The sequence below is a fragment of the Macadamia integrifolia genome, chromosome 10 (assembly GCF_013358625.1).
Source record: "Macadamia integrifolia cultivar HAES 741 chromosome 10, SCU_Mint_v3, whole genome shotgun sequence".
Lineage (NCBI taxonomy): Eukaryota > Viridiplantae > Streptophyta > Magnoliopsida > Proteales > Proteaceae > Macadamia > Macadamia integrifolia.
This window is the reverse complement of record NC_056566.1, coordinates 15,654,429-15,664,946: the sequence shown is the minus strand read 5'-3', so window position 1 is coordinate 15,664,946 and position 10,518 is coordinate 15,654,429. Positions and strand designations below refer to the sequence as shown.

Here is a 10,518-nt window from a genome sequence, read left to right as displayed (position 1 = left end):
ACCTTGCCCAACATTAAAGTAAAATGGGCCTTGCCCTGCATTAATTTAAAAGTAGTATGATTGGCCCTCTTGTTATATCACTAAAGTTGCCAACAGTCCTAATGATCAATCGGACATACATCTAACCGCCACCGTTAGTACGCAACCTCGAGCTTCCCCCAGTGATATACCCAACATCTAAACCCCTGTTCGGAAGGGTCGTAGCATAGGGATATGTCATTCCTAATCGCATGCTCCTATGTGAGATAGTACGACTATATAGTGCCACTGCGTCCCATTCCACAGGCCACCAATTCATTCCTGTCCAAGCTGACTACACCATCTGCATTATATTCAATAGTTTAAATTCATCCATCTCATATCAACAAGTAAGAATGGGCATTTAACAATTAAAGATATTAGCATGTCAAATCACAATTGAGTTTCATAATCCACACGTCAATGCATGCAATGGTACTCATTGATGACTAGTCTACACAATAATGATATGATGACATGGTTAGTCTATAACCAAAATGACATGAAGCAAAATCCTCTTCTCACTTACTTAGTTGTGTATGAAGATCACCCTTGGTATGAGGTAGATCTGGCATGCAATGATGCGAGTTTCTAGTACAACCTATCATAAAAAGAGTTGGGTTTAGTATACCTCCACTTTATGCTCATAACCAATGAGGTATGATGATCCCAATGTGTTTAGAATCACTAAAGTAGGTTACTCGATAATTTGGGCTCAATTGGGACCCGAGAAGTCAGATTGGTGGGTCAACCGGTGGGTAAGGCACCCACCAGTCCTTGCTCGTCGCTCAACCTAGGGACTCTGCTTGGACCGGTGGGCCAGAAGCAGCAAGCTAGGTTGACCATTGGTCTTGCTCACTTATCGAGCCAGCAGCTCTGCTTGGACTGATGGGCCAAGAGCGAAGGGCCAGGTCACCCACCGATCTTACTTATCGATCGAGCTAGCAGCCTACCCAAGATAGGCGGGCATTGGATCAATGGGTCCGATCACTTCCAGGGCACCCACCAGTCAGAATTGGGATTTTTCTATTCTCTCCCATTCTTCATCCCACCTTAGGGAAACCACCATGGGTCGCTTCGATCGTATTTTCCACAAATCTAATCCAAATTATGATTTCAACCTAGACTAAGGTTGAACTATAGTCTTAAGCGTGGATCTTACCACTTTGCTTAAGAACGCCCCAAAACCTCAAATCTTTTCTTTAGCTCAAGAGATCAACAAATGCTTCACAAATCTTGCAAGTCTTCCTCTAAATCCTTCATGAACAACATGTAGGACCTTTATTAAACCTTAGATTCACATTCTCAAGAGATAATAATAAGATCTAAAGGATTGCTGCCCAAATTGAAGGGTTTCACTTAGGGTTTCATAAGGGTTTAAGAAATATGGACTTCACTCACCTCAAATCATAGATCTTGAGATGAGGACCATTAATCCAGTGTCAAAATCGAAAGATTCAACATCGGCGATGCACAAGTAGCCTACACTACTTCAGTTGTACCACAAATTAGTAGACCAGAAGTTGGCCAAGCATCAGAATAGCTTACGCCAATAGCTTTAGTACCTCAACTAATGGGTCCACAGAAGAAGTGGTGCTTTGCATGTAAACAACTTGGACATAAGGCTAGATCATGTGTATGGATGAAGCAGTGCTATCTATGTGATCAATTTGGGCATATAGCTAGATTGTGTCCACATAAAAGGTTGGCAAACTCATATGTGGAACTCTCACCATCAGTAGCTAGTCGAGTAGTCCAAATACAATAAGGTATTAGAATGCATGAAGTTGCTGATTCAACAGAGTCTCTGAGGATTCCAATTCTACACTCTGGGTTGGGTAGAAGGTACGAGGAAGAGAAGCTTTGTGGATTTGGTCAATTCCACAAATAGTATAGCAATTCCATTCTATAGCAGAGACTGGGGAGATTCTAAGTGAGTCAAGTCGATACAAGGTGTGGGTTTGGGTCGAATGCCTATGTGGGGGTTTTTTTTTTAGAAAAATTAGAGCTTCAATTCTTGACCGTTGGATTTTTTTCATCCACGTGTCGCGCAAATAGGCCTCCATGGGCACTCTATGGGCGATGGCCTCTATGGAGAGGATCCAGATCCTTCTTTCATCATAAACAATGTGGGACTAACCTTTGTGAGTTGTCTTGGCTCATTTATAGCTCCACAAATGCTAAACACAAAATAGAAAAGATAGGGGGAAGCTAAATTCAAAAAGACTATTTTGAACATTTTTGAAAAAACTATTTTGACCATCTTTTGAAACTTAATTTCCAGAAATATATAATTAAAGGGAAAAAGAAAGTTATCCACTTGCATGTGTCTACATCTACACATTGCGGGAGTGAAAAGACTATGTTGCCTCGGTACGACCTCCTATTGATTTCTGCTGGCGCAATGGCCATACAAGTGGGTAGCATTCTCTTGCCCATAATTAAATATGTGTGATGATGTGATGACTAGTGTAAGAATTGTTAGGGGTCAAGGTAGTAAATTCTCAATTACAATTGGGTTACATCAAGGATTAACTTAAAGCTCTTATTTGTTTGCGTTTTCTGTGAATGATTGAATATAAAACATTCAAGATGCAGTTCCTTAGTGTATGCTTTTTTCTACGGATATTGTTTTGGTGGATGACACAAAACCAGAGACTAATGCCAAGTTGGAATTATGGAGATCAAGTTTAGAATCAAAACGTTTTCAGATAAATAGAACGAAAATGGAGCATATGATGTGTAACTTTAATTATAGTAAGATGGATAATGAGATGATGAAAATTGATGAGAAAGAGATTATTTTAGGCATATGGACTCAATCATAAATATAAGGTGATATACATGATGATGTTTCATAGAGAATTAAAATATTGACTAAAAAGGGGAATGCTGGACTGTAGGCCATATACCCCGTGCATATAACTAGAATGGCCAAGTAAGAGAGGCAAACTTGTCTAAAGGTGCATAGAAGATCCCACATATAGTAGGCCAAGCAAGTCAGGAGTCTGGCCCTAAATTTTGAAGCCATTCAATCTCAGGAATGGAACCTGATTGAGAAAAGGGAATGTTGAACTGTAGACTATGGACCCCATGTATGCATTCCTATAACTATGTAGGTAAGAAGAACCCAAGGGAGAAGGCTAGATAAGAGGCGTGAATGACCTATAGGTGGGGGGAAGAGTCCACATATAGTGGACTACCCTGGATATATGATTAGACAGCTAGGAAGCTAAATGAGGACAACAGGTGGATTGCCATCTGACCAGCCGGCCAATCGGTTACAATGGCAGAATGCCCAAAAATGAGGCTTTTCCTCTATGGGCCCCACTACTTTGCGGGATAATTCTACCCATTTCCACTATGTGTAGGGGAATGTTTTGGGGTTCTAATGGACTTGGTTGCATATCAAACCCTAAACCCAATGGTGAGTTATTTAATTTTAAATAAATATGAAAAATGGGTTTTCTTAAAAGTGCTTTTCCAAATAGACCCTATGACCTGTTTTGAGTTAAAAAAAAAAGAGGGGAGGTCGGCTATTTTCCCCTCTCTTTTGCTGCTGAAAATGAAAGGAAAATAGAGAGGGACAAGAAAAGAGAAAGAAGGAGGAAGGAAGGAAGAAGAAGAAGAGACGAAGGGAAGAAGAGAGAGTACAACAACCCTCTCTGCTGCTAGTGCTGCTACTGTTGCTGCCATACTTGCCCTTCCATGTACTGTTGATGGTGAGAGGAAGCTGTCAAAGGGCATTGCCACTGCTAGAAAGGGAATCTTTAGCTGGATAGTTGCTACTGGACATGCCTGCACACACTAGGAACTCTAGGAAGGTAACTACCCTAACCTAACTCTGTGAATTCAGCTAGAGTAGGAATCAGCCAGGGTTAGGGTTAGTATAAAAATGAAATTGGGAGAGGAAATTTGGTGGTGAGAACTCAGTATAGCCTTCCATAGCAAAAGCCCCAATTTTTGGACCCCAATTGGAACCCAATGGACTACAAGGTTATCACAGAAACCCTAAACCATAGGGCTTTTCTTAATTGGATGAAATTAGTAATAATTGGTGGTGGGATTTGACCCCACATGATTCTAATCTTGTTCAAGGATAGGTAGAAAATTTAGTTGGTACACCCAGGGAGCAAAGTGGGTGAACTGAGACCCAATTGACCCAATAAGACACCCCAAGACTCAAATTGAGGACAAAAATTAATTTATAAGGTGTGGGAAATTAATTTATAAGTTAAAGAAAATTAAAATGAAATGGGTAGGATGCAATTCGGGTGCTAGAGCTACCCGACATAACTCTGCCAATAGGAGGTAGGGCTGTTGTGCTAGAAATCGCCTATTTTGTCAGGGAAACCGGCTAGCCGGTTTGGCCCATATAGAATAGTGTTGTTAGGGTTATGTTAGGGCTAGTTAGCCCGTGAACTGTGCATATATAACCTGATCTAACAAGAAATGATTATACAATATAGGGCATGATTTATGACCCAAATAAGAAACGAAAATGCTATGAGAGGCGTTGTTGTGAAATGTCAATATTGACTATACCTATGCTTGGAAACCTCATCCAAGTGTAGTCATGACCAAAAGAAAGTACAAACATATCCAGTTAGCTAACTATGGACTAAGTACCTATAGTTCCATTCTAGTAGACCAAGAATGGGCCCAATGGCTATGTGGTTTGAATAAATGACCTACACAGACATTGGGAGTCAGACTGGGATATTAGTTTGACTAGCTGAGAGGAATCTAATCAAAGATCAGTGTGTTCCTTATCAACTGAGTATGGATTCTGGTATGGGACTTCAGCTGAAATAAAGAAAGGAGAATTATTAAATGATTATTAAACATACAAATTAAACTTAATGTGAATTGGTTATTTAGGAACCTGAAAATACCCAGTGAGGATACATGTGGTCGGGAATTCAGCGGAATAACATTAGATTTGGGATATTAGGTGAGTGGGTGTTTGATTTATTTTACAAAGTATTTTGATATTTTTAGTTATGATTACTCATATGAAATGTTATAAAATTGTGTTTTTTTTTTTTTTTTTTTTATATAAAATATATAATTTCATATGTTGCATGATTTTATCAGTTCTGATGTGATGCGATCGAGGTTTTGTGAATGTGTGGTATATTAGTTGTGTGGTGATAGTTGTAATGTAGATGGTATGAGGTATGGTGTGGCCAAGGTTCTTTCCGGTATCGTGGGCTCAAAGTTCAATGTTACAGTTATGACCACGGATGCGTGACTGGATGATATAGATGTTATGGAAGCATGTATATAGTTAGGATGACATCCTGGTGATATAATCCCTTGCCAATAGGGGTAAGGTATTGGCTAATCCCACTTGGTGGTAGGTCACCGAGGTCACGTACTGTATCTTGAGAGGGTACAACATGGTACGACGTATTGTACGCATGACTGTTGGACAACATGGGAGACCAATGACCATGTGGGATTCTGGGACCATGGCTGTCAAAGGTTACTATTTAGGGGTTAGCTGATGAACCGAGGTTCATTTTGGGACTGGTTGACTCCTGCTTGCAACTAGCTTGTATCTCTGAGCCTCGACATATTGGGAAGGGGATACCACCTATGCTTCTTATAGCACTTATACCCATACATATTGAGACTTAGTAATTAGAAGGATAATTATAAACAAATGGATCATGTGGCTATGCATTTGTGGACATTGTTGTGAGATTGTGGGTATCATAATGTTGTGTGTGCTTGCATGCTCACCCCTCACTGGGTTGTACCCCTCGTTGATATATCCTTTTAGATTATGAAGTTAGATTTGAGGTAGACGGAACTTTGGCACAGTTGTGTGGTTGTGTCAACGGGACACATCGTGACTGGATGGAGATCTACCTGCTATTGCAGATGTGTTTTTATACAAGTGGTTGTAAATATTTTATTTTTGATTTATTTCAATTGTGTAACCTGTGGAAATGTAATATATGGGCCTATAATATTACTATCACTATAGATGATCACCACATATATGTTTCATATGGATTTTATATGCATACTCTGATTGTGATAGATGTCCTCAAGTGGTTGTTTCGCTATTACACTGTGTCCGTGATCCTAAGTATTGATAGGCTGACTGGATTGGGAATCCAGTGCAGCATACCTTAGCCATATTTGGGCAGGGTGTGACATCTGCTGGGAAGCCAAAATAGGGCAACTAGGAGGTTGTCAAGTGAGCAATCGTCCAGTCGATTGGGGCGGCAAAATGCCCAAAAATGAGGATTTTCATCTGTGGACCCCACCACATTGTGGGGTAATTCCACATATTCTACCATGTATAGGGGCATGTTTAATGGTTCTAATGCATCAAATTACATGTCAAACCAGTAGCCCTATAATTAGTTATTTAATTTTAAATATTTAAAAAAAAATAGGTTTTTCTTAAAGGTGCAAAACCAAACAAACCCTAAGGTCTATTTTGGTCTTTAATAGGGAGGAGGTTAGCCACTACCTTCCCCTTTGCTACTTCATTTGCAGGAAAAATAGAGGAGAAAAGAAAAGAAGAAGAAGGAAGAAGAGAAGGAAGGAAAAAGGAAGAGAGAGAAGGGAAGGAGAGAGAGAGAGAAGAAGAGAAGGGAAGGAGAGAGAGTGCAGCTGTTGCCTCTCTACTATAGCTGCTACTCCTCTGTTGCTGCTCCTGCTGCTGTTTCTACACTCCCCACATGCTTCCAGTAGTGAGAGGGTGCTGCCAGAGAGTGTTGCAGCAGTTGGGAATGGAGCCTAGAGTTAGACAACTGCACATGGGCATCATTTGTCATTCTTGCACACCCCAGGAACCCTCTAGAAGGTAATTACCCCAACCTATCCCTATGATTTGAGCTAAGGTAGGTATCGGCCAGGGGTAGTGTAGGTTATTTATTTAAATTGGGAAAGGGAACTTTCTTGTGGGAATCAAATATAGCCTCCTACAGCAAAAGCCCCAATTCTATTGAGACCCAATTGACTGCAAGGTTGTCCCAGAACCCTAAGTCATATGAATTTTCCCAATTGGGTTAAATGGCTAGCAATTGGTAGTGTGATTGACCCCACATAATCCCAATATTGCCCAAAAGCCGGTAGACAATTTAGCTGGTACACCCAGGGAGCAAATTGGGTACTCGAGACCCAATTGACCCAATGAAATATCCTAAGGATCCAAAATGGAATTGAGAATGTCTATAGGATATAATAACTGAAATGGACTATGTAGGAATCGGTTCGGGTACAGGGGATTTCCTGGCACAGGTCTCCCTAGAGAAAGGCAAGGTTTAGGATAAAAATAGCCTATTCTGCTAGGGAACCGACCAACCAGCTTGGCCCTGAAAAAATAGTGTTATTAGGACTACATTGTCACCAAATGCCTGACAGACTATGAGTATGTGACCCAACTTGCCCGTACATGATTGTATAATGCAAAGGCATGGTTCATAATTCAAGTAGGAAAGAAAATGCCAAAGAAGGGTTATCTATTAAATGTCAGTATTGACCCTGCTTGTGCTTGGAAACTTCATCCAATTGCATTTATGGGCCAAGGACAACACAAACAAGTTCAATTAAGTAATTATGGGCCAAGTGCCTACAGGTCTATTCTAGTAGTTCAAGAATGGGCTCTACAGTTATGTAAGTTGGGTAGATGACCTACACAGACATTGGAAGCTAGACTGGTATGCTAGCTTGCTCAGCTGGAGAGGAATATAGACCTGAGGTCAATGTGCTCCTTATCAGCTGATTGGGGATTCCGGTATGGGAATTCAGCTGGAGACATAGGAAGTAAAACTAATAAATGATTATTAAAATAAATTAATCTCAAATGTGAATTGGTTATTAGGAACCTGAAATGTACTCAGTGAGGATAAACGTGCTCAGGAATTCAGCGAAAGAACACCAAATTTGGGAAACAGGTGAGTGGATGCTTGTTTTATTTTACGAAGTGTTTTGTATATACTTTTATGTTCTGCATTAACAATTTGAATGTGATGATCACCATGTTATGGCTTTATTTTATGTAAAAAGTATGTGTTTCACATGTTGCATGATTTTACTGGCTTGGATCTGATGGAGGTTTTGTCGATGTATAGTATGATAGCTGTGTGATGATGGATGTAACATTGACAGTCTGAGGCACGGTGTGGCCAAGGTTCTTTCTGATACCATGGGCTTAGAGATCAGTCTTACAGCTATCGCCACAGGTATGTATATGGATGTTATGGATGTTGTGCATGCATGTAGATGCATATGGTTAGGATCACATTGTAGTTCTATAAACCCTTGCCAATAAGGGGTAAGAGGTAAGGTATTGGCTAATCCCACTCAGTGGTAGGTCGCGGAGGACTACTATGCCCAGATATGACCTACTGTATCTTAAGAGGGCACAACATGGCATGACGTACTATACGCATAACTATTGAACAACATGGGAGACCGATGACGGTGTGGGATTCCGGGACCATAGCTATCAGGGTTTACTATTTTTGGGTTGGCTAGGGGACTGAGGTTCTTTCTGGGATTGACTGACTCTTGCTTGCAGCTAGCTTGTATCTCTGAGGCCCAACGTACTGGGTAGGAGATACTACCTGTGTTGCTTATATCGCTTATACCCACATATTGAGACCTAGTAATTAGAATGGAAATATATTAATAAATGAATCATATAGATTTTGCATATGGGGCATTCAGTATGATGTGTGTGAGTTTGTGTTGGCATCATGATTTATATGTGTGTGCATGCTTGCTCATCCCTCACTAAGCTTGTGAAACTCACCCCTCGTTGATTTTTTTTTTTTTTAGATGGTGGAACTGGAGCAGAGACAGACAGATGATCAATACGGTTCTAAGGAAGTGTCTGCGAAACACTTTGTAGCTGGATGTATATCCCTTCTATTTATTTATTATTAAACTACTGTTATTATGGTTATCATTGAGTTGTAAGATTTAATGAATACTATTGTAACTTGTGAATTTCTTGTAATGGCCCTATAATTATAATTATCATTGTAATTTCGTCACCACATATATGCTTCATATGGACTGTATATGCGTACTCTAATTATGATAGACATTCTCAAATGGTAAGTTTGGTTACTACATTGTGTCCGTGATCCTAGGTATTGGTAGGGTGATTGGGTTGGGAATCCAGTGCCGTATATCTTAGCCATATTTGGTGTAGGGTGTGATACTTACAGATATGTTGCTGATGTGGATGAAACCTCATATGCAATATTGAATACCTAGTGCATCTCTTTTATTTGATACTCTCATGTGCATTATTGGAATTTGATGCATTCCTTTGTTGTATCATTATTTCCAGCTGCTAAATTGCATAAGTTAAAAAATCTGACACATAAGTTGATAGTCAGTATCCTACTAGTGGGATACGAGTTACCATGTTCCATCTACATATATGGAAGGGACTTGGTAATTCAATTGAGCAAATTAGATGTGAAGGAGTTTGATGATTGTGTTAGACATGGAGTGGCTACTATCCTATAGAGCTTGTGTATGATTTACAGACTTACTATCTAAGAAAGTAAGGTGAAGAAGGCTAAAAAGGTGGTGATGTCGGTGCTTTAGATGAAGAAGATGTTAGGCAAAGGTTGCGAAGCATACCTAGATTTTGTAATAACCTAAACATGACACCTGCATCATGTGTGTAAAATTTTGGAAAAAGTATTGAGTAGTGTCAGTATCAGGATATACAAATTCCAATTGACACTGTAAAAATAGTATCATACAGTGATTCCAGACATGACCTTTGCTTCATTGACCATCCTTGTGTAGTGAAAAAGGGCAAGGAAGAGTTCATCTGCTGTTACAGTTGATCAAGAGTGGTAATCAATGACAATCTTGGTCGTAAGTACCAAAAAGGCAGATGGAGTAGTAAGAATGTTCTCCTTTTAAAGAAGCGAGAATGGCATCAGGAAGTTGATACCCAAAATATTGTGCCACCCAGTAGATCTGACATTTCTATAGGGTCAGAATGACAAGGTCAGTATTGGAAATGTGGAATAGTGAGAATGATAACAGATTCAAGTGGGTAGACCTATGATCAAGTTGTATGGGTGATTTATGGATAGAAAATTAATTTATTAGGTAAGAATGTGAGGAAACATTATGAACCATTGAGGATCTGGATTACTAGATCAATTAATATAAGTTTGAGTATGTAAAGAAAATATATGATAATTAAAGCATGATATCTGGAATTGTAAGGGATTTAAATTTGAAATTAGGATGAATTGTGGATAATAGGACATTGATGGAATAATGTGAATACTTAGCATGCTTGGACGTAGTGTGAGGTCAAGTAGTGTGAATGGAGGTATGGAATTTTGATTTCATAAAGTTGGAAGCCTTAAACTTGTGAATCCAGGTCAATGATAAGATATTATCTTGGGTATTTGGTGGAAGCTTTAACGAAAAAAAAAGGGAATATATTATAATATGATTAATAGTTTGACTTGAGAGAAATGCTTTGGAAATGGA

General features: G+C 39.5%; 1 long non-coding RNA gene across 1 annotated transcript; it reads left to right on the top strand.

Moving 5' to 3' along the window:
• The first annotated feature begins 3,590 nt into the window (after positions 1-3,590).
• Positions 3,591-9,063, top strand: LOC122091094. The gene is made up of 3 exons (XR_006143814.1): positions 3,591-3,842; positions 8,115-8,225; positions 8,824-9,063. It is a non-coding gene; the product is annotated as an uncharacterized LOC122091094 (long non-coding RNA).
• Positions 9,064-10,518: the final 1,455 nt, after the last annotated feature.